General features: G+C 29.6%; 1 protein-coding gene across 4 annotated transcripts in view; it reads right to left on the bottom strand.

The window, feature by feature from the left end:
• Positions 1 to 23079, bottom strand: part of LOC114338775 (centrosomin) — a 652106-nt gene that overhangs the window by 388255 nt on the left and 240772 nt on the right. Inside the window, exon 2 of one of the 4 annotated variants that reach the window (XM_050641725.1) lies at positions 8216 to 8355. The exons of the other annotated variants lie outside the window; for them this stretch is intronic. The gene's annotated coding sequence lies outside the window, so the exon portion shown is untranslated. The remainder of the gene's footprint in view (positions 1 to 8215; positions 8356 to 23079) is intronic. 4 annotated transcript variants of the gene reach the window in all.

The raw sequence follows: 23079 nt of genomic DNA, 5'->3' as shown, positions 1-23079 counted from the left end.
ATCCGAAGAAAGGACGTTTGGAAGACACTAACAGAAAGGGGAGTCGACAGACACATAATAGAAGTAATAAAGGATATGTACAAAAATAATACAAATACAGTAAGAACCAATAACGAGGAATCCAGAGAATTTTCTACAAGTCAAGGCGTCAAACAGGGATGCGTGCTGAGTCCACTGCTATTCTCAGTGGTACTGGATGAAGCGATAAAGAAAGCCAAGAGAAGAATGAGAAAACTAACATTAGGATACTGGCAAATGAAACAGACTCAACTATCGGAGCTACTATTTGCAGACGACATGGTATTGATAGCAGAAAACAGAGAAGACTTACAGAACAATCTTGAAATCCTAGAAGAAGAACTATCAAACATAAATATGAAAATTAATACAGAGAAAACAAAAACAATGATAATTTCAAATACGAGGAAGACACACGCAATAGAATTAGACGGGAAACAACTAGAGCAAGTGGAATATTTTAAATACCTAGGAGTAATAATCGAATCAAATGGTAAACAAGACATGGAAATAAACGAGAGAATGGGACGAACAGGAAGCTTATTTAACACTATGAAAACAACATTTTTTGGGAAAAAAGGGATACCGGAAAAAGTAAAAACGGCAGTCGTTAAATCAGTAGTTAGACCAACAATCATGTATAGCAGCGAGACATGGACATTGACGGGGAGACAAAAATCCAGAGTCAATGCTATGGAAATGAGGTTCCTGAGGAAAATAGCAAACAGAAAAAGGACAGACAAAATACGAAACGAAACAATTAGACAAAACCTAAAACTAGAACCAATCAATGAAAAAATAGTAGAAGGACAACTTAGATGGTTCGGGCACGTGTGTAGAATGTCGAACGAGAGGCTAACAAAACGAGTGTTCGAAACGAGAGTGCAGGGGAAAAACAAAAGAGGGAGACCAAGAGTTATGTGGGTAGATGAAATCAGGAAAGAAGTCGAGAAGAAGGGATTGACATTGGAAAGTGCAAGAAACCTAGCGCAAGATCGGAAAGCATGGAGACTACAATGCCAAACTCAACTCCACCAGCCTTACACCTAAAGGTAGAAAGGCTTAGGACTAAGTAAGTAAGTAAGTAAGTAAGAAATATTTAGAAGCCACGAAAGTAAGTAATTAATTTATAATTCGCCCTGAGATTGAAAACATGTTGATATGTGATCTGGTTAATTAATTAGATTAGTATTAATACATTGATTAAATTAAGTGACATATAAGAATATTATCTCATATCAAAAATCAAGATCACAACAATATATATATATATATATATATATATATATATATATATATATATATATATATATATATATATATATATATATGATTGTTAATATGTAATGACTGTTGGAATTGTAATAAAAATTTTTTTTTTTTTGGGGAATGCAGTCAATAAATTTTTGGGCTATTCAGTGAAACACTTTGAACTTATTAGTCGAGCTTTCGAAAATTTTATTTTCTTTATCAAGACTATCTACAAATAAAAATGTTTAAATTTAGATAAAACTCAAAATATAAAACTTAACTTACTGCTCGTGGTTACAAATTAATAATTATAACAACTTATATAAAAACATGAAAATTTCTTAAAAGTAATATGTAAACGTAAAAGTTTTGATAGTATGTCAATTCGACATCACTCAAAAAAATGTCGTTGGATTACTATAATAATTCGATGGGTTGGGAAAGAAATTAATGACATAATTTGTTGTAATTTATGATAGAAGAAATAAAAAAAAATATATTTTATGTAGAATTATTAGTAATATTTCAACAAATTTTAATAAGACAAAATGTTATTATAAATGATACTTAATTTATCAATGTCAGATCTCTTATTAATGCAATTTGATTTTTTTTATCCAAACCATTTCTTTAAATTCTCTTTTGCGTAAATTAATTTCCCTTTCTAAAATTGTGGTTTCTTGAAACATGAAAACATGATCATCATTAATCACATGTTCTGCCAAGGCACAAGATGGGACATTTCTCTTAATATCACTTTTGTGTGAAGTTAATCTAAGGGATAAATTCCGTGAGGTTTGACCAACGTAACATTTACCACAAGTGTTACAAGGTATAGAGTAAATAAGATTAGAACTCTCCATAACTTGTAGTGGAGTCTTCGTTTTGGTGTAATTTTGGCTTTACCATCAGACAAAATTGAGTATACATTATCTATTTTTAATAGTTGGAATCAAAGTATCCAATTTACTTACGAAAAAGAGGTAAATAATTGCTTACCTTTCTTAGATTTCTTAATTCACCGAGATTCTAATAATATGCTACGAACTCAATGGTACAAGAAACCTTTTTGCAGTAATAGGTATATTCATTATCTTTCTCAACATCCCTTCAAAATGAAAATTAACTTAGTTTTAGGACTAAAGAACAGAATATGTAAACTGTCACATAGGGATTTTGTAAATAATGACCTCAACAAATTAAGAGAAATTTTATTAGAAAATGGTTATCCCAGGGGTTTATTAAATAAATTAATTTTTAGCACTAATGATAATAGAACACTTCATGAAGACAATATTGACCAACAGGAAAGGGAATTAGAAAGTTTACCTACCATTTCTTATTGTTCTCTACCATATATACCAACTTTAACACCCAAATTGGTTAAGTTATTTAGGCAAAATCCAAAAATTAAGATTGCCACTAGAAATATTAAAACTTTAAACAGTCTTTACACCAAAACGAAGACTCCACTACAAGTTATGGAGAGTTCTAATCTTATTTACTCTATACCTTGTAACACTTGTGGTAAATGTTACGTTGGTCAAACCTCACGGAATTTATCCCTTAGATTAACTTCACACAAAAGTGATATTAAGAGAAATGTCCCATCTTGTGCCTTGGCAGAACATGTGATTAATGATGATCATGTTTTCATGTTTCAAGAAACCACAATTTTAGAAAGGGAAATTAATTTACGCAAAAGAGAATTTAAAGAAATGGTTTGGATAAAAAAATCAAATTGCATTAATAAGAGATCTGACATTGATAAATTAAGTATCATTTATAATAACATTTTGTCTTATTAAAATTTGTTGAAATATTACTAATAATTCTACATAAAATATATTTTTTTTTATTTCTTCTATCATAAATTACAACAAATTATGTCATTAATTTCTTTCCCAACCCATCGAATTATTATAGTAGTCCAACGACATTTTTTTGAGTGATGTCGAATTGACATACTATCAAAACTTTTACGTTTACATATTACTTTTAAGAAATTTTCATGTTTTTATATAAGTTGTTATAATTATTAATTTGTAACCACGAGCAGTAAGTTAAGTTTTATATTTTGAGTTTTATCTAAATTTAAACATTTTTATTTGTAGATAGTCTTGATAAAGAAAATAAAATTTTCGAAAGCTCGACTAATAAGTTCAAAGTGTTTCACTGAATAGCCCAAAAATTTATTGACTGCATTCCCCCAAAAAAAAAATATATATATATATATATATATATATATATATATATATATATATATATATATATATATTTTTGTGTGAATATATGGATGTGTGAATTGTTCGTAAGGGGATTTTTCCACATTCTCTATTTCATCTATTTATATATATATATATATATATACAGTTTTTGGTTATTGGGTTATGCAGCAATTGATAAGTGTACTCTTTTAAGTCTTTATTCCGAGCTTTCGTTCATGATTATGAACATCGTCAGGGTGCTACAATTATATTATATATGTGAAACAATATGAAAATATGTATATAAAATTATATGTACTTACAACTTATTGAGGATATTTCAAATAGGTGGTCATTAAAATGAGAATTGTACTTATTAAAATGGTCATGTAATGTCTCGATAAAACAAAATTATTCAAATAAAAATTTGTTAATTTAGTTCAACTTCAAAATCGACGAAATATAAAATGACACTTGGACATTCATGACATGGCATTATTTGAAATATCTAACAAAAATTTTTAAAGATGATCAATTTAGTAAACGACCAATAGGGTCAATGATAATTAAGAAAGTATTTTTTAAATTTTATAAATTACTGTTGAAATTATAAATTAAGGTAAAATTTAAAAAAATTAGTAAGATTTTTTGATCAAGTTTAATTAGAAGTTTTAAATTATTTATATAAAAGTAATTTATAAAGTTGTTGACAAAAATTAATTTATACAAAAGTAATTTATAATGTTGTTGACAAGTCAGAGTATCTAGAAGAGGAGTTAGGAGATAACTCACGATTATCTAAAAATAGTAGATAAGAAAACATTTCATTTAGGTGGCCTATATCAGTACGATGATTCATCGAATTTGGATTTTTATTTATGTGAACCATTTCCAAAAAAAGCCGCTTTGAAGTATGTGACTCACGGTCCAATATTTTAGCGTTATTGTAATCAATTCGATGATTATTATTGAAAACATGTTCACCCAATGCACTTCTGTCAGGGTACAATCTGCAGTCTGACTTATGTGAAGTTATTCTGTCTTTTAATCTTCTTGATGTTTGACCAATATATATTTGATTACAATCAAAACAAGGAAGACTGTAGACTGTACCAGTTTTAGAAAGCATTGGAGTCTTGTCTTTGACGTTTGAAAAAACCTTATTGACTGTGAGAGTCGTCTTTAATGCAAGTTTGATATTTTCGAAAGACTTAAAAAGTCTAGTAAACTTCGGTGCAATATCGCTAATATATGGTAAGGTCATATAAGTTACGTTAGTAACGGGAGTCGCGTTGGTTTGCGAGTTGTCTGCATCAAAATTGTTATTAACATTTGTTGGTTGAATGTTAATTGTATTAAACAGTAATTTCTTCAACAAAGACTCTGGATAACCGTTTTCCAAAAAAAGTTGATACAATATTTTTTTTAAATTTTTTGAGTGAAAAGAAACATCGCTGATTTTTAAAACGCGGTTTTTCATGGATTTAATTAAATTGATTTTCATAACGTGTTTATGGTATGAACTATAATTTAGATATCTGCCTGAACTAAGTGGTTTACGATACCAATCCACTAATAAAATGTTATTTTTACGTATAACTCTAGTGTCCAAAAAAGGTACAGAACTCAATATGTCCTCTTTTTCAAGAGTAAATTGTATATGATGGTTAAAGCTGTTAAAATAGAATAACAAATTATCAAGTTCATTAGTAGGCAAGCAAAGTAGAATGTCATCTACATATCTTTTGATGAAAAATAATTTGAAGGGTAACACACGTAACACAAAATCTAAAATATAATCCATAACATAATCAGCTAAGATAGGGGAAATTGTACTACCCATAGGTGTACCAAAAGTCTGTTTGTAAAATCCACTGTTAAATACAAAATAATTGTTTTCAAAAAGAAAGGTTAAAAGTTCAAAAAATGTTGACTTGGACAACTCACAATTATTCGAAATGCTAGACCAATTATAGTCAATGGCAGTAATACAGATATTAAGATATACATTACTAAACAGAGAAACTACATCGAGGCTGGCAATCTGGTAACCATCAGGTATTTTTAAATTATTTAATAATGAATTGACTTCAAAAGAGTCTTTTATGTGAAACTCGTTGTCTAAATCATACGATCTAGTAAGAATTTCAGCCAAAAATTTTGATAGATTATCTGTAGGAGTGCCTATAGATGCTAAAATTGGTCTCACAGCCAAAGGGTTCTTGTGGATCTTAGGTAAAGAATAAAATTTTCCAGGGACGCCACTATAGCTAGCTAATCGTTTCTTTGTTGGTTCTGAAACGTTCCCATCATCACATAATTTTTTAATAAGTTTGTTAAAATTGTTTTCAATAGTATTTGTTGGATCTCTGGTCAACATCTGATAAGAATTGTCATTGTCGATAATATTACTACTTAAATCAAAATATTGTTGTTTGTTCATAATCACTGTAACACCACCTTTATCAGATTTAGTGACAATTAAGTCAGGATTGTTTTTTAAAAATTGTTTTGATTTAAAATATAGTTTTCTAAAGATGGAGTTATTCATTTTAGAATGCTGAACAGAGTTTGTAATGATGTTAACAGACCTAGCTAAAGTGATGTTCCTGGTGTCTTTGTCAGGAATTGTAGATAAAATGGAGTCAATATCAGCCAAGAGGCTTCTTATGGGAATGTCTGACCCAAAACAAGGTTCAATACTAAATTTAGGACCTAATGATAAGAATTTAAGAACATCATCAGGTATGTCTGTAGATGATATGGATAATTTATCCATAACTATACTAAAAACTCTATACTCTTGAAAAAGAGGACATATTGAGTTCTGTACCTTTTTTGGACACTAGAGTTATACGTAAAAATAACATTTTATTAGTGGATTGGTATCGTAAACCACTTAGTTCAGGCAGATATCTAAACTATAGTTCATACCATAAACACGTTATGAAAATCAATTTAATTAAATCCATGAAAAACCGCGTTTTAAAAATCAGCGATGTTTCTTTTCACTCAAAAAATTTAAAAATATTGTATCAACTTTTTTTGGAAAACGGTTATCCAGAGTCTTTGTTGAAGAAATTACTGTTTAATACAATTAACATTCAACCAACAAATGTTAATAACAATTTTGATGCAGACAACTCGCAAACCAACGCGACTCCCGTTACTAACGTAACTTATATGACCTTACCATATATTAGCGATATTGCACCGAAGTTTACTAGACTTTTTAAGTCTTTCGAAAATATCAAACTTGCATTTAAGACGACTCTCACAGTCAATAAGGTTTTTTCAAACGTCAAAGACAAGACTCCAATGCTTTCTAAAACTGGTACAGTCTACAGTCTTCCTTGTTTTGATTGTAATCAAATATATATTGGTCAAACATCAAGAAGATTAAAAGACAGAATAACTTCACATAAGTCAGACTGCAGATTGTACCCTGACAGAAGTGCATTGGGTGAACATGTTTTCAATAATAATCATCGAATTGATTACAATAACGCTAAAATATTGGACCGTGAGTCACATACTTCAAAGCGGCTTTTTTTTGGAAATGGTTCACATAAATAAAAATCCAAATTCGATGAATCATCGTACTGATATAGGCCACCTAAATGAAATGTTTTCTTATCTACTATTTTTAGATAATCGTGAGTTATCTCCTAACTCCTCTTCTAGATACTCTGACTTGTCAACAACATTATAAATTACTTTTGTATAAATTAATTTTTGTCAACAACTTTATAAATTACTTTTATATAAATAATTTAAAACTTCTAATTAAACTTGATCAAAAAATCTTACTAATTTTTTTAAATTTTACCTTAATTTATAATTTCAACAGTAATTTATAAAATTTTAAAAATACTTTCTTAATTATCATTGACCCTATTGGTCGTTTACTAAATTGATCATCTTTAAAAAAATTTTTGTTAGATATTTCAAATAATGCCATGTCATGAATGTCCAAGTGTCATTTTATATTTCGTCGATTTTGAAGTTGAACTAAATTAACAAATTTTTATTTGAATAATTTTGTTTTATCGAGACATTACATGACCATTTTAATAAGTACAATTCTCATTTTAATGACCACCTATTTGAAATATCCTCAATAAGTTGTAAGTACATATAATTTTATATACATATTTTCATATTGTTTCACATATATAATATAATTGTAGCACCCTGACGATGTTCATAATCATGAACGAAAGCTCGGAATAAAGACTTAAAAGAGTACACTTATCAATTGCTGCATAACCCAATAACCAAAAACTGTACATTTACTGTCAGCAAAGACTCATTGTCTTCTTATATATATATATATATATATATATATATATATATATATATATATATATATATATATATATATATATATTTAAAAATGTTTAAAAATAAAAATATAACCATTTTAATAGTACAGTTTGTTAATTTTTGTGGTTAAGTTTAGGCAGAAATTTATTTTTAATCTAACAGATGAAATGCGCCCGAATATGTTAGGATTAGCCATTTTGGCATATCTATTTTTATTCCGAATGTTACATATCCGTCATCTCCTATTTCTTTAAATTTCTTATAAATCTACATTCTCCAAATAAAGTTCTCACATATTTGAAGTTGCAAATCACATCCACTAATTCTTGATTAAATTAAGAAGCACTGTTTGGAGATAAATTTAAAAGAACCTATTATTTCTATATTCTCGAAAATAACTAAATTACAATTACCTATTAAAAAACTCTTTATATACATAAACCGTAGAAGTAGATCTTCATATCGATTAGATTGATTTTTATCTCGCCAGTGTTAATAAGGTCTGTACAGTGTCTTAAGCCGGTCCTGGGTTTTTTGTAGGGGAAATGAGGCACTAAAATAAAGATAAAAACATATTATAGGTACGTTACCTAAATCAAAATAAGAGCAAGTGGGGCGCACGAGACAGTTTCATCTAAAATTAGATACACGTTGAAAAGCGTTCTTCCTGTTGTGGCAATAGAGAAAGAAGAACAGCAGTTGTTGTAAGTGATGAAAGGAGCGTCTTCTATACAATGCTTTACAAAAATACTATTTAATTTTCAACTAACTAAAATGAAATAACTCATTTTTATAATAGGGGAGTCAATATAGAACGAAAATATGCAATGTTTCGGAAAAATTCAAACAAGCTTATATTTTTCTAAAACTTTTTTTGTTAGTTTATATACATGCTAAAGTAAAAAGTTCTATACGCAGATTTTGCCGCTAATAGGGAACTTGCATAAATTTTTAAATTCGAAAAAAATGTTATAAATCACAACACAACATAATTTAAAAAATGTATCAAAGATAAAAAAGTTTTGTTTGTCTTTCGTTTGGCCCCTAAAGACGATTAAAAATTCAAATTAAAACAGGTGGTCCAAAACGCGTCGTGACGTCACTTGGTTTTACATTTACATTTTTCCAATAAAGTAAACAGAATTTTAAATTAGACGTTATAAACGTCAGTAGAAAATACATTTATGTGACGTTACAAGTGTTTTTGATCGTTTGAACTATTCATAGAAAAATTCGTACTTTTACAAAATGGTTTTATTTTCAATAGTAAACCTTCGTTCCTTTCCTTCAAAAACAGTATAAAACTACAATTTTAACAAACTGGTATATATTATTACAATGACATACGATAAATGTCATTAGAATATAAATATTTTTGACTTATTCCACGACGATGAGCTTGCCAAATACCCAAGTAGGTGGAGGCCAATAAACTAAAGAAGGAGAAGAAGAATATACCTAAATATAAGGTTGTGTCTAGGTATACGTTACCGTGTACGCAAATAAAAAAGTTAGAGTGTCAGTGATTTCTTATTTTTTATTTGTTTAGTGTTTGTTTTTAAATTAACTACGGAGTGTGGACAATGATTTAGTTCTTTTAATGCGTTTAAGAACATTTTAAAACAGTACGAAAAAGATAAGAGACTATAAATTAATATATATTTTTTTAGTTATAAATGAAATAGTAGGTATGTATTACCGTAAAAGATTAAAATAAAAAGAAGACCTAAAGCTTTCACAATAATAATTAACTTGTTCTGAAGCTATTATCTTTGTGGCATTTTTGTAATCAACTATTCTAAATGGGAACTAAGCCACAATTTAACCAAAAAATGATTTTATTAACGTTTCGACGTCTAAATCGGACGTCGTTGTCAAAATACAAAATATTATTAAATTAAACAAAAATGGTGTTGCTTAGTAAAAAATTTTTCTAATAATTTATTTAATCTGACTAATTTTTGTATTTTGACAATGACATCCGATTTGGAGGTCGAAACGTTAATAAAATCATTTTTTTAGTTAAATTGTGGCTTATTTCCCATTTAGAATAGTTGATTACAATAATTAACTTACGTATAAAAATTATGTTAACAATATTGTTTACGTGTTATGTCAACTAAATACATATATTTTGCTAACCTAAATATATACTTTAATATATACATTGATTTATTACAATTAAGTCTGAAACATCTGAATAGTTTTGCTTCCCTTCCTTTAACAAATATTTTTCTATCAAACACACGCTAAACATATCAAAATAGCATGTACCAAAATATACAGTCACTGCGCACGCTAAATAATAACGTCACTGGCTTGATGAAGTTTAATTCGCGTGTACATACCTAACTTTTTTATTTGCGTACACGTTAGCGTGTACCTAGACACAGCGAAATATAACCATAATAATAACTAATGTAAAACTATGTGACGTCACGGGTCGTTTGAACTATTTTATACCGCTGAAGACTTTAAATACGTATTTCTAAGTTATTACGAGTTTTTGAAGCGTGAAATTTTGGAAATCTCATTTTTAAACAAAACTGAACATTGTTATGTAATAAAAAAAATTGTGCAAGTTCCCTATTGTTTATTAATTGTTTAAACAATAACAATTGTTTTGTATAAATCATTTTAAAAATATCGTGGAATTCATATTTTACTTTGATCAAATATGTTTCTATTTTGTTTTTGAATATGCTGATAATGACGAATATGGCATTACAATTTGAAAATTCTTATACAGAAGCTCTTATACAATATTTATGCGCTTAGCTAGGAACCATGTGGAAACTTTTTTATTATCAATTTTACGAAAAAAAGTTATTCTTCATAAAATGCTCTACACAGTCTAAAATCTAAAACTCAACCATCAGATATAAAATTTTATCAATTTTATACGAGGTATGTCAAAAATATGAATTTCGTTAAAGAGTAAAGTACCTTTATATTCCAGAATATCAAAAATTGTTACTATGAAAAGTTGTTTGGAATTAAAAACTATGTTTTAATATACAATTACATCCTTCTAATTGAGAATTTTTTTTTCAAATTACGGATATCTAGCCATCATCATTTTATTACAATTATGATAACTATTTTAGTATCAATTTTACAAAAACAAGTTATTCTTCATAAAACACTCTACCTGATATCAGATATCAAACTTTTTCAATTTTATAGGAGGTGTGTAAAAAATATTAATTTCGCAGTCCAAAAAAATAATAACAGTTAAGTAAGTGCCTTTATAGTTCACAATATTTCAATTAGAAGGATGTAATTGAACATTGAAACATAGTTTTTAATTCCAAACAACTTTTCATAATAACAAATTTCGATATTGTGAAATATAAAGGTACTTTACTCCTTGAGTGAAATTCATATTTTTTGACATACCTCGTATAAAATTAATAGATATCTGATGGTTGCCTCTTAGATCCTATACGATGTGGAGTATTTTATAAAGAATAACTTTTTTTCGTAAAACTGATAATAAAAAAGTTATCAATAGGTTCCAAGTTACGCAGACATACTGTAGGTATGTATAAGAGCTCAAAAAAATTTTTTGTAGAACGTTTATTATTGTTGAAGCTTATTATTAAATGTATTTTGGTAAGTTTTACAGAAAAAAGTTTGGATCACTTTGTATAAACATTTTTTAGCTGGTACTTTTCGGTTTTTGTATTACATTTTTTATCTTTCTTAATTTTCTCAAAAATAAATTGTTTATTTCATTTCAAAGTAAAATAGTTAAGTGCATTTTAATGATTACATCCTAGCCTTTAAAAAACACCTATAAAATTGTAATAAATCTGTTCAAACTTGAGCAATACCGTCTTAAATTGGTAGTATTACTGTAAAACTACGAAGTTTTCAAAAATCACATTTTTTGAGACGTTGTATCGTTTGAATTAAATTTTTGAGATTTTTTTTGAATTAAACATCGCTTAGTTAGACATTTGAAAGGTAAGTTGTGCAAATTTGTAAAATATGTAGGTAAAATTGTATTAGTTACACATTTTTATATCATTTTTAAACAAAATTCATGTAAGTCTCACTTTCCGCCCACACCGTACTTATACCCATACATTTTATTTCTTTTTATTATAACCATAAGATAGCTTTATTGTTCTTCTTTCATGTCCATTTTGTAAAATTTCATTTGATTAATTAGTTAAAGAATTACATATATCAAAATAACTCAACCGTACACTTGGCCGAACGCTAGTTTACAATGCGCCAATGTTTGTGAGAAGGGCGACTTTAGCGTTATAAACAAAGCATTATAGAAGCTATAGATTTAATTTTAGGAAAATCTTTATATAAGGTTTTTTTGTAATATTTTCTGAATTTTTCAATGGGTAACGTCAGTTTTTTTTTCTAAGATTTATATTTTCGAAGTTTTTTTGAAAAAAAACTAATTTCGCAGTTCATTTGTTTAATAACAAAATGAAGTAAAACTTTTCTGGAGTAAAACTTTTTGATATGTTATACAGTATACATTTCTTAGTCAAATTACAAAAAGTTCATTCTTTGATTTTTTCCGAAGTAAAAATCTCTATTGACTCCCCTATTAGTCCTGTCGCCAGGGGGGATACAACGGCCTCCTTAATTCAGATGGACTTACCCAAGTTTTTTTATGTATTTTGACCCGTAGAACACGAATTTTTTGGGTAACAGTTGATCCGGTGTCGATAAGGTTGTTATAAAGAAAGAACTTGAGGAATTATATAACAGCGATTTTTCGCAAAACAAAACATTTTCTTGTATTTTTTGGGCGATTCTCAGCAAAAAATGGTCTCACAGGTTTTTTCGTAGGCTGCATAGTTTTCGAGATAAAGGCGGTTGAACTTTCAAAAAATAGAAAAAGTGCAATTTTTGAACCTCAATAATTTTTGATTAAAAAATAAAATAGCAATTCTGCTTATTGCATTTGAAAGTTCAAGTCAAATTCTATCGGTTTTGATTATTTGCATTGCTAACAATTAAGTTTTTATTTGTTAAACAAAGCCATAAACACATAGTGTTTCCCGTGCCCAAAGCATGCGTTTTAATGTACGTAATCTACGTAGAAATTGTCTGAATGTACGCCTACTTGTTCGATTTCAAATGAGAAATGCATTGAAAACATCATTCAATCACTATCTGCCTTACTAATAAAACACTCGTATTCAAAGGTTATTCCGTATTTATATCTAGAATAGTTATCTTAAGTATAAGGTAGATATAATACGAATACCAATAGACTCGGTATAAGTTAGTTATAAGTATTCCCACTTTATTCCGAAATAATAGTTTGGCAACGGCGCAATCTTCTACACAACAACGATATATTGGGTGAAATATGTGAGTTTTGACTTTTCTCTACAACTGACAAACCAATTTCAGTCATTTGTTGATGAACTACCCGCAGTTGCTTTTCTCTTTATGAGTCGTATAAACTCAAAAAATGGAGATTTTCAACATCAAATTTTACTTCATAATTTTTTGATGAGCTATGGCCGTTGTATTTTCTGCTATATTTTAATAAATCGTTATTTCTTGTATGTTGAGTTTGAGTATTTCATAAAATGGCTTCGAATAAAAGAGAAATTTGTATTTTCTGCTATATTTTAAAAAATCGTTATTTCGTATCTTGTATGTTGAGTTTGAGTATTTCATAAAATGGCTTCAAATAAAAGAGAACGTTGCATTAAATGGGAAAATGAAGAAAAGGTAAACAAATTGATTTATTTTACTTATAAATGCAATGTAAATATGTTAATTTCAGCATATTTTGAAGATTATTGTGAGAGAATTTCTACATATTATAGAAAATAAAGACCTTATTTTTCTTGTGGAGTGGAGGATAAGCCTCCTCCTAGCTTGTTCACAATAAGTGAATCACCTACTAAGTTTTCTAAGAACCTTACATCATCTTTAGGAAACCGGATTTCTATTCTGCATTATTTGAAAAGGAATTTATGCTTTCTTTGAAAGTTTTCCTTTTTCGTGTATTTTCCATCATGTTAATTAAATTATCAACTTCCTCGTTAGCCGCAATACCTCTTAAACACATTTTTTTAATATATACCTACTCTCAAAAAATAATATATTTTTGTCTCTGATGACTTTGACAGTCATAAAATAGGTTATACCAGACTTAAACAAGGGTGTAGATCGGTATAATCATCATCATCATCTTGGTCATACAGCCCTTAGAGGGCCTCGACCTTCTCAAGCTTTCTAAGCCATTCTGTTCTGTCCCTTGCTTGCATTTTCCAGTTGCCGACTCCGATCTTCTCGGCATCCTGTGTTACCCCGTCCATCCACCTCAGCTTTGGTCTACCCCGTCTTCTCATTCCCACGGGTTGCGCTGTTAGAATCTTTTTTATCATGTTCGATTCAGGGGACCGGGCTACATGTCCTGCCCACTGCAGGCGGTTTCGCTTAATTATAGTGATAATATCTTTTCCACCAAATGTATGCTTGTAGATATTTTGCAGTTCAAAGTTATATCTACGCCTCCATATTCCGTTCTCACAGACCGCTCCGAATATCTTACGTAGCACCTTTCTTTCAAAAATCCACAGAGCGGATTCATCTGTTTTAGTTAGCGTCCATGCCTCTGATCCATATGTGAGAACGGACACTATCAATGTTCTATACAGCCTTATACGAGTTTTTTGAGACAAACGTTTGTTAGCTAAGTACTTTGATAGACTATGATAACACCTGTTTGCAATTATTATTCGTCTTTTTATTTCCTCTGATGTGTTATTATTGGGGTTAACCGATGTCTCTAGATATATGAACTCTTTGACCGCTTCGAAGTTTTGGTCATTGATGATTAGATCTGCGTCAACATTTCCAGCTCTTGTATTTGTGTTAGTCGCCATGAATTTTGTTTTATTTCGATTTATATGTAACCCCATTCGTTCTGCTGCTGCTACTAGCTCGGTTAGGATTTCCGCAGTTCTCGCTCTGGTTCTTGTTATAATATCCACGTCGTCTGCATATGCTAGAATTTGGACAGATCTATTGAATATTGTTCCCCTACTATCTCTACATACTATCTATATTAGCGTCTCGTACGACTTTTTCTAATGCTACATTAAAAAGTTGACACGCCAGCGCATCTCGCTGCCTTAAGAGGATCGGAACGTATTTTCGGCTGCAATGCTATTCAAATGGGGATTCATTTTTTTCAAATCCTGAGAAAACTAACAAGTATTTTGGAAAAATTTAAACGCAGAATGAAAGATTACGTTATTAGCGAGGGCCGAAAGTCCCTGAGAACTTATACAATGTTTATTTTAATAAGTTACAGGGGTGAAAAAACTAAGAGAAAATTTAGTGTGATTTTTAAATTCAAATATCTCATTCAAAATAAACTTTTTATTTATTCTAAGGGACTTTCGGCCCTCGGTAATAATCTAGTCTTTCATTCTGCGTTTAAATTTTTCAAAAATATTTATTGGTTTTTTCAGGATTTGAAAAAAATGAACACAATGCCGTGGTAATATTTTCCAAATCTGTCTGTCTTACAACGCACTCAACCGAATATAATATTGTCAGCATATATTGTCAGTCAGACACTGACAATCAGTGACAATTTTATATATTTGACATTGCATCGGGAATATTTTGAGAAATTGATTAAATATTATTTATATATAGTGTATTTGATAAATAATTGATTTAAGACGTGAACTTAATAAAAAGTTATTTATTGTGTATTATTTGTGAAAGATCCAAGCAAAGAATACATCAGATATATCCTGTGATCCAAGTATTTTGTTGTTAGAGATGTTCAAAATTGTAAGCGTTCCAAAATAACAACATATTATTAAAAAATCACTTTAACACTTTTCCTCTTTTCTCGATTGATTATTAGTTTTTGTTGTACAAATAAATTATTACAATCACTGAAAACATAGTTAGTGAAAAAATTATCACATTTATTAACTGAATTAATAATTTGCAATTATAAAAATAACAGTTATCCAAGAACATTCAAAAGCCATCTCTTTAAATTAATTATGACATTTTCAAGTAGAATGACATTCTAGTAATGTTTACATATCCACACCAGTGTGAATTTTACTACACGTAATTTGCCGTGTAAAGACAGAAAAAGTAGGGATACACGTAAAATATTTGCGAATTATGTACCCATAGCCTTAACCCCCTATGTATTTCAAATGGGGTTGACGAGTCGTTTTGAATTTTTACTGCTGATATCATCTTCGCCATTGTCACTTTTATCATACATATGAGTTTTTTTGGGATTCCTAACTCATTCATAGCGCTGTAGAGACTTGGTCTTAATACACTGTCATAATCAGCTTTAAAATCGACAAAAATATGGTAGATCGGTATAAACTTGGACTAAATTCTTATACCAAGTATAACCTATACCTAAGTTATTCCATGTTTATTGGTAGTGATTTTGCCTATACCTGATTTATTCTTAGTATAAGTTTTATACTTGGTTTATTAGTAACAGTGTAAGTGTTTATAGCTTTGTTTAACAATAAAAAAATTTATTTTTTATTCGAAGGTTTATTTCCGGAGAAATAAAACCTCTAATGCCCAAATTACCAACTCTTGCATACCTAAATAATTTCCCTACCAAACTGTCTCGACAGACTTTTTTCCGTCATATTTTCTATCATGCATCCGTGACCTTTGCAAACAAGAAGTTGAATTCTTGACATTTCCCAGCTTAGATTAATGAGGCTTAAAACTATAAAAGTAAATTTCAGCGTGAGGAACAAAACGGCATCGTTGTCACATATTTAGCTAAGAAAACAGTAAAAACATCCATAAAATATCTACTCTTAGAAACATGAGTGATAACCTGAATAGTCGAGGAAATGAAGCTGAAAAAATAGCAAAACCTCGCAATTTTTTCGTCCAGCATCGATTTGTACAAAAATTTGGGATTAGGCTCATTTCACCCTCTAGTTCATTTTCTATATTGAGCCGTTGTACGCTTTTGGTTTTCTAAGGGTGAAAACTACCCCTAATTGTAAAAAATTATAAAATAACATTTTAAACTTTAATATTGTCAACATTTGGTTCTTATTAATTACATAATGATTGTTTTATTCTTTAAGATATACTACCATAATATTTCAACCCTTAAAACCACCCTTGTTGGAGCTATATATAAAAAATTTACTTATCCTAAAAGAATAATTTCGGTTTGCATCGATTTACATAAAAATATAGGATTAGGATTAACGCATCCTGTACTTTATATTCTATATCATATTCAAGGGCGTTGATTATTTTTAAAGGTGTAAAGTACCTCTTATTGTCAAAAATTATGTAAAAACATTATAAACCTTAATATGGGTAAAATTTGGTATTGATTGGTTAAATATTTATTGTTTTATACTTTAGGATATAATATCATAATATTTAAACCCTTAAAAACCACCCTTAATAACATTACAATTTTTATAAGTAGATAATTTAATTGATCTATATAGAAAAAAAGTAGAATTAAAGAATTACAAAAACATTTATTTACAGAAAAATACGAATTTACAAATGTGCACAAATACAAATACAAATAGTTTTTTAGTTATCTTCCAGTATACGAATCGGTTCTGTGGTATTATACATACATTGAAAATGCTCCATAAGCGAACTATTCGAATTTTTCGAAAAAAAAAGATCGTTTTATAAACATAGCTCCTTAATTTTTGGCGATAAAAAGTTTTTCAAAAATGATTTTGTGGGATTTTTGAAGAGCTATAAGACTGTGTAAATTAAATTCCGTAAGATCCCTTAGTTTTTAATTGGGGCGGGTTTAAAGGGCTCGAATAAGGGGGTGTTTGCTCGTAAATAGAGGTTTTAAACAGCTATACCTCGCTAAGCGTTCACTGTAATGAAAATGTATGTACAACTAAATTTTAGTTATTAAAAAATATACAATGTAGTAGTCTGTCACTTTTTTCGTAACTCCAGTATTTTCTGAGATATTTCGAAGTAAAAGGTGAAAAATACGAAATTGCAAAAAATAAATTTTTCTTTAAACTCCAATTTTTCTAAAATTAGGCCTTTTAAATAGGTCAAACTTCTTGGATATGTTGGTAATACAAATATACAAGGAATTGCAGAAAGGTTAAGATTAATTTTTAATTAGGAGGGTAGTTAAGGGGTTGTTTTCACTGATTTTTTCGTAGTGAAAAGCAGGTACCGACCTTTTTTTGATCATAAGTTGCTAAATTTTCATGCTAGAAACTTTTTATTATTATTTTTTAAAATACATAACTGTATACTTAAAAAAATATTATTTAAATTTTCCTCAAAAAATGCAAGGTTTTCCCGGTATTTATCTTTGAATATTTCAAATTATACATTTGACGAAAAAAGCTAACCTTTAACGTACCGTATCTCGGTTTGTATTGGTCTTAAAAATATTATGGAAAAAGAATTGGATTTATGTTACAAAAAGATACAATTTTGATATCTACAGTTTTTTTGATTATATGCATATTTTTCGAGGTATTCTCAAAAAACCCTCTAAAGGAGTAGATTTTTTCGTCGAAAAACTGTTACTTTCAAGCGCGAATAACTCGAAAAATATTAGTTTTACTAAGAAAATGTAAAATATGTTTTTTTCTTAGAATTACTTTTTACATCGATTTACATGGTTAAAATTTAATAAAAAATTCCCACCCCCGAAATGGGGTGGCAACCACCCCCAAGATTTTAGCGTACAGCGGTATGATAGAAAATGATCCTTGGATTATTCCCTACCTTCTGGGAAAATTCCAAGTAAATCCATGTTGGACGAAAAAATTGCGAGCCAAAATGTCCTCGACTAGAAGCAGCTTTTTATTAGAAGTGGCTGTTTTTAAGTTGGGCGGTATATGAGTGTGCCTAAACTAGGACGGTAAACGCTCTGATAGACTACAAATGATTAACGAATGAGATATGCGAAAGAAAAGGGAAAGAGAATAAAATTTTGGGCACCACCCTATTTTTGAAAGGAACAGGGGAATATAGTAGGTAGAAGAACAGAAGAGAAAAGAATTGAGAAAGATAAATATCAAGGTACACAATGACTACTGCACCTTAAGAATAAAGTATTAAATTGACTAATTTGGATTCACCTGCATTGTTATTCTCTTTTAGTCCATACTGTTATGCTTTATGCTGCTTTGTCTGTAACACATTTAGTGTATTGTCTAGTGTTTTGTTTCCACATATTTCTTTTGGGTTTGTCGAAAATTGTATAATTTAAGGTGTTGTAAAGTTTATGTATTTTCTGCATTCTATTTGATATTTCTACATCCATTTTTCTATCCCCTTATATTATTACTCTAGAACTCTAGATATTCGAAACTGCTCCTTATGGAGAATCATTTTAATAGTAGGGGAGGACAGAATGCTAAATTTGCAGTTACTCGAGCGTTATGGGGCGTATTGGGTTGTGAGGATTGGGTCCTAAAACCAAAAAAAGTTAAGTAAAATTCTCCATTTAAGTGGGGACTTTCCATTTTTTAATTTAATTTTCCATTTCCAACAATCGTTTTTTCTGATCTATCCATAATTCGAAAAAATATCTTGAGTAAAAGTTTCTCATTTTTACGTAAGGAATCTAAATCTGTAATAAAAAATGGGGGCTTCTATTTAAGATTTTAAAGTATCCTCCCACCCCACCTCCGTGGGGGTCGTCGTTGGTGTAATTCGATAGATTTTTCAAAAATATTAAATACCTGTATTTTGCAGTTTTTCGATCTGATGTTCATTTCGCGAAATATCGCGGGGTTTCTATTTAAAATTTTAAATTTATCCCTCAGCCATCTCCGTGGAGGGTCGTGTTAAGCATCTTTCGATAAATTTTTGAAAAATGTTGAACAGGTATATTTTTAGTTTTTCGATCTGACGTTTATTTTTCGAAATATTCGCCTTTTTCTTGTGAAATTGTGACTCACAAATTTCCTTATGCCCCGCTCAAATCGTCAGATTTTTGAAATATATACTGTTCTGCATGTACTTAACTTACCTTATCTTAATCTGACGATTTCGAGTTTTTCTAAGTATAGATTTTTTTTCTGGTCCCCCTTAACGAACTCCACTGTGTTAAGATCTAATATATGGTAGGGGTACATTATGATAATCTGACGCGCTCGAGTAACTGCAAAAATCCCCGCTTGGGCTCCCCTACCATATGTGAGTTAAGGATTTCCTTTATAGGTCTGGATCCCGCATATGAAAAAAAAGTTGATTAATAGCAAGCTGAAAATTTGTTAATAGCTTAAGGGTGTCTAGTCGGACAAACTTTGATATATGGGAACACTGGAACAGGGGAAGTTTTAATTTTGGAACAGGTTAAAAATTTGGAACGGTCAGACCTCGAAAACGGCACATGTATTTTGTCCGACAGAACAGACTTAAACTCTCCGAACAGAGATTAAACGCTCATGCAAAAATCAGACTGCTATTTATCACCAAATGGGCGTTTTAATGAGTGGAACATGTAGAATATGTCAAATGACAGGAATTATGACAGGTGATAAATAGCAGTCTGATTTTTGCACGAGAGTTTAATCTCTGTTCGGAGAGTTTAAGTCTGTTCTGTCCGTGACCCGTCAAAATAGCCCGGTCAAAACAGCCCCGTCAAAAAAGCCCCGTCAAAATAGCCCCAACACAAAATAGCCTCGACAAAATAGCCCGCAAACAAAATAGCCCCGACAAAATAGATCGCACACAAAATAGCCCCGGTCAAAACAGCCCCGGCTAAAATAGCCCCGGCTAAAACAGCCTCTTATAAACAATTACATAATTATTTATACAAGGTGTCCAAAAACTTTTTTTTAATTTAAATTATTTGACAAAAAGGAAGAATGTATTTAAATTATTTGACAAAAAGGAAGAATGTATTTAATTTATTTAATTTAAAATGCATGTAAAGAAAAACTATTGTTTATTTTTCTTTAATAGCTTTTCTTTTAATATTTATTTATATTCTCATTTTGTTACGCCACTGTCAAAACATTAAGTTCTTCTTTTTATTTTTATGTTGACTTATAACTTATGACGTGTGAGGTGTTTTGACAGTGACAATTAATTAATTTCGATGATTGAAATATTTGTTACCTGCTGAGCATTATAAACTAAGATCTAGAATATAAGCTTTAAATGTTGTTTCTTTTTCTTACAGGTAACGTTTTTGTAAATCGTTAATATTGTACATAAAATAATAAAGTTCCTTTTTCTTACAGAGAGAAACACAATTGAGTTTTTTATTCACCAAAAGTTTGATGGTTAAAAACATTATTACAAAACAACATTTTTGCTGATAGAAATATAATAATTTTCCATTATAAAATGGCAAAACTGAGATTTGAATTTACCGTTAAATCATTGCAGACTGATACAAAAACAAATATCATCACGATCACCTCAATTGAGACTGAGGAAAATGAAATTTTTTCAATACCTAATGATATGCAAAATATTTCCTATCATAAAAAAATCCAGACGACAGCAGCTTTTGAGAAAGTAAAACGGGTTCTAACAAAACGGGGCACTACAAGAAAAGTTTGGATCGCAGATGAAGATATTTTGAAAGTTTATATGGACGAATATGGGAATATACAATTCAATGATTTTCTCTTAGAACAACAAAGCATTCAAGGGAGAGAATCTTTAACATCCACACCTGGTATCTCACTAATACGTTAGAACAGATCTTAGAGAGAGTATCAAAGTCAAATTAAACACAATGTATTGAATCCTTTAATAAAAAAAAAGTATCAGAACAATTTGTGATAGAAAAATTTACAGGAAAAAATGTGAATGTTTTACAATGGATGGAAACATTTGAAAATGAGTGCACAAGATTGCAAATAGATAAAAATACTGAAAAAATTGAAATTCTAAGACTATTTTTAGAAGGATCATGTGTGGATTGGTACAGGTCAATGCTTATAAAATATTCAATAAATTCTGATTGGGATGAATGGAAAAACAAATTTTGTGATACCTATGCAGACAAAGGGTGGACTCCAGTGAGGTATGCGTTTGAGTTCAAATACATGAATGGTTCTTTATTAGAATATGCTCTTAAAAAGGAAAGACTCTTACTACAAATAAACAAGTCATTGAATAAAAAAATTATGATTGATTTGATAGCTATTGGACTCCCAAATTATATTGCTGATAGAATTGATAGAGACACTTTGAAAGAAACGGAAGATCTCTTCAATGAAATTAGAGGTCTAGAACACTTAATAAAAATGAAGACTTCAGAAAAAAAAGAAATACCATACTTTAAGAAAAAACAAGCCTGCAAAATTTGTGAAAAAGAAGGAAAAGGTTTACGTTATCATCTGGAATCAAGTTGCTGGTACAAAAGCAAAAGTGAAGTCCCGAAAAATCAAGAGGTAAGAACTGTCAACAACCATAAGCTAGAATTAGAATTAAACGAAACAAATCCAAAAAACTGTTAATTCCACCACTAATTAGAATCAAGTTACTATTAAATGACACTTTAGAGATCTATGGAGTATATGACTCAGGATCAAATATATCATTGATTAATGCAAACTTATTACAGATAAAGGCACATAATAGAGGTGACCTTCAAATAGTAAACTTGAGGACAATTAATGGTGTGAAAAAAACAAATGGTATAGTAACACTTAAGATAAAAATCTATGACATTGAAAAAAAAATGGATGTATTTATTGTAGATGATGAAAATTTCAATTATGATTTTTTAATTGGGTTAGATTGTATTAAAAGTTTTAGATTAATTCAAAATGAGGATCTAAGGATCACACAATGCAACAGCTCTAAAGAAATTGAAAATGTGTCAACTATTGATAAAGTAAGCATTCCTGATTTTCCAGGTAACATATATTTAAATGCATCTAAAGAAAAGATTAATGATATATTCAAATATGAAATAAATTTTAATGAGAGTATAAATACTGACAATTTTGAAATAGCAATTAATCATTTAGATTTAAATCAGCAATCAGAAATTGAACAATTGATTAATAAATATAAATCAGCATTTGCTAAAGACAAATATGATGTAGGTACTATAAGAGAGTATGAAGCTCATATTGACTTAGTTGTAGATAAATACTGCTCCAAACGTCCATATAGATGTACCATTGAAGATAGAAAAGAGATAGAAAGTCAGATAGCAGAACTTTTGAAGAATAATTTAATTGAAGAGTCATATAGTCCATTTGCGGCTCCAGTGACACTAGCATTCAAAAAAGGAGAGGACAGAAAGACCAGACTCTGCATAGATTTT

Source organism: Diabrotica virgifera, chromosome 1, assembly GCF_917563875.1.
Source record: "Diabrotica virgifera virgifera chromosome 1, PGI_DIABVI_V3a".
Taxonomy (NCBI): Eukaryota; Metazoa; Arthropoda; class Insecta; order Coleoptera; family Chrysomelidae; genus Diabrotica; species Diabrotica virgifera.
This window is presented reverse-complemented; position numbering and strand designations above follow the sequence as displayed.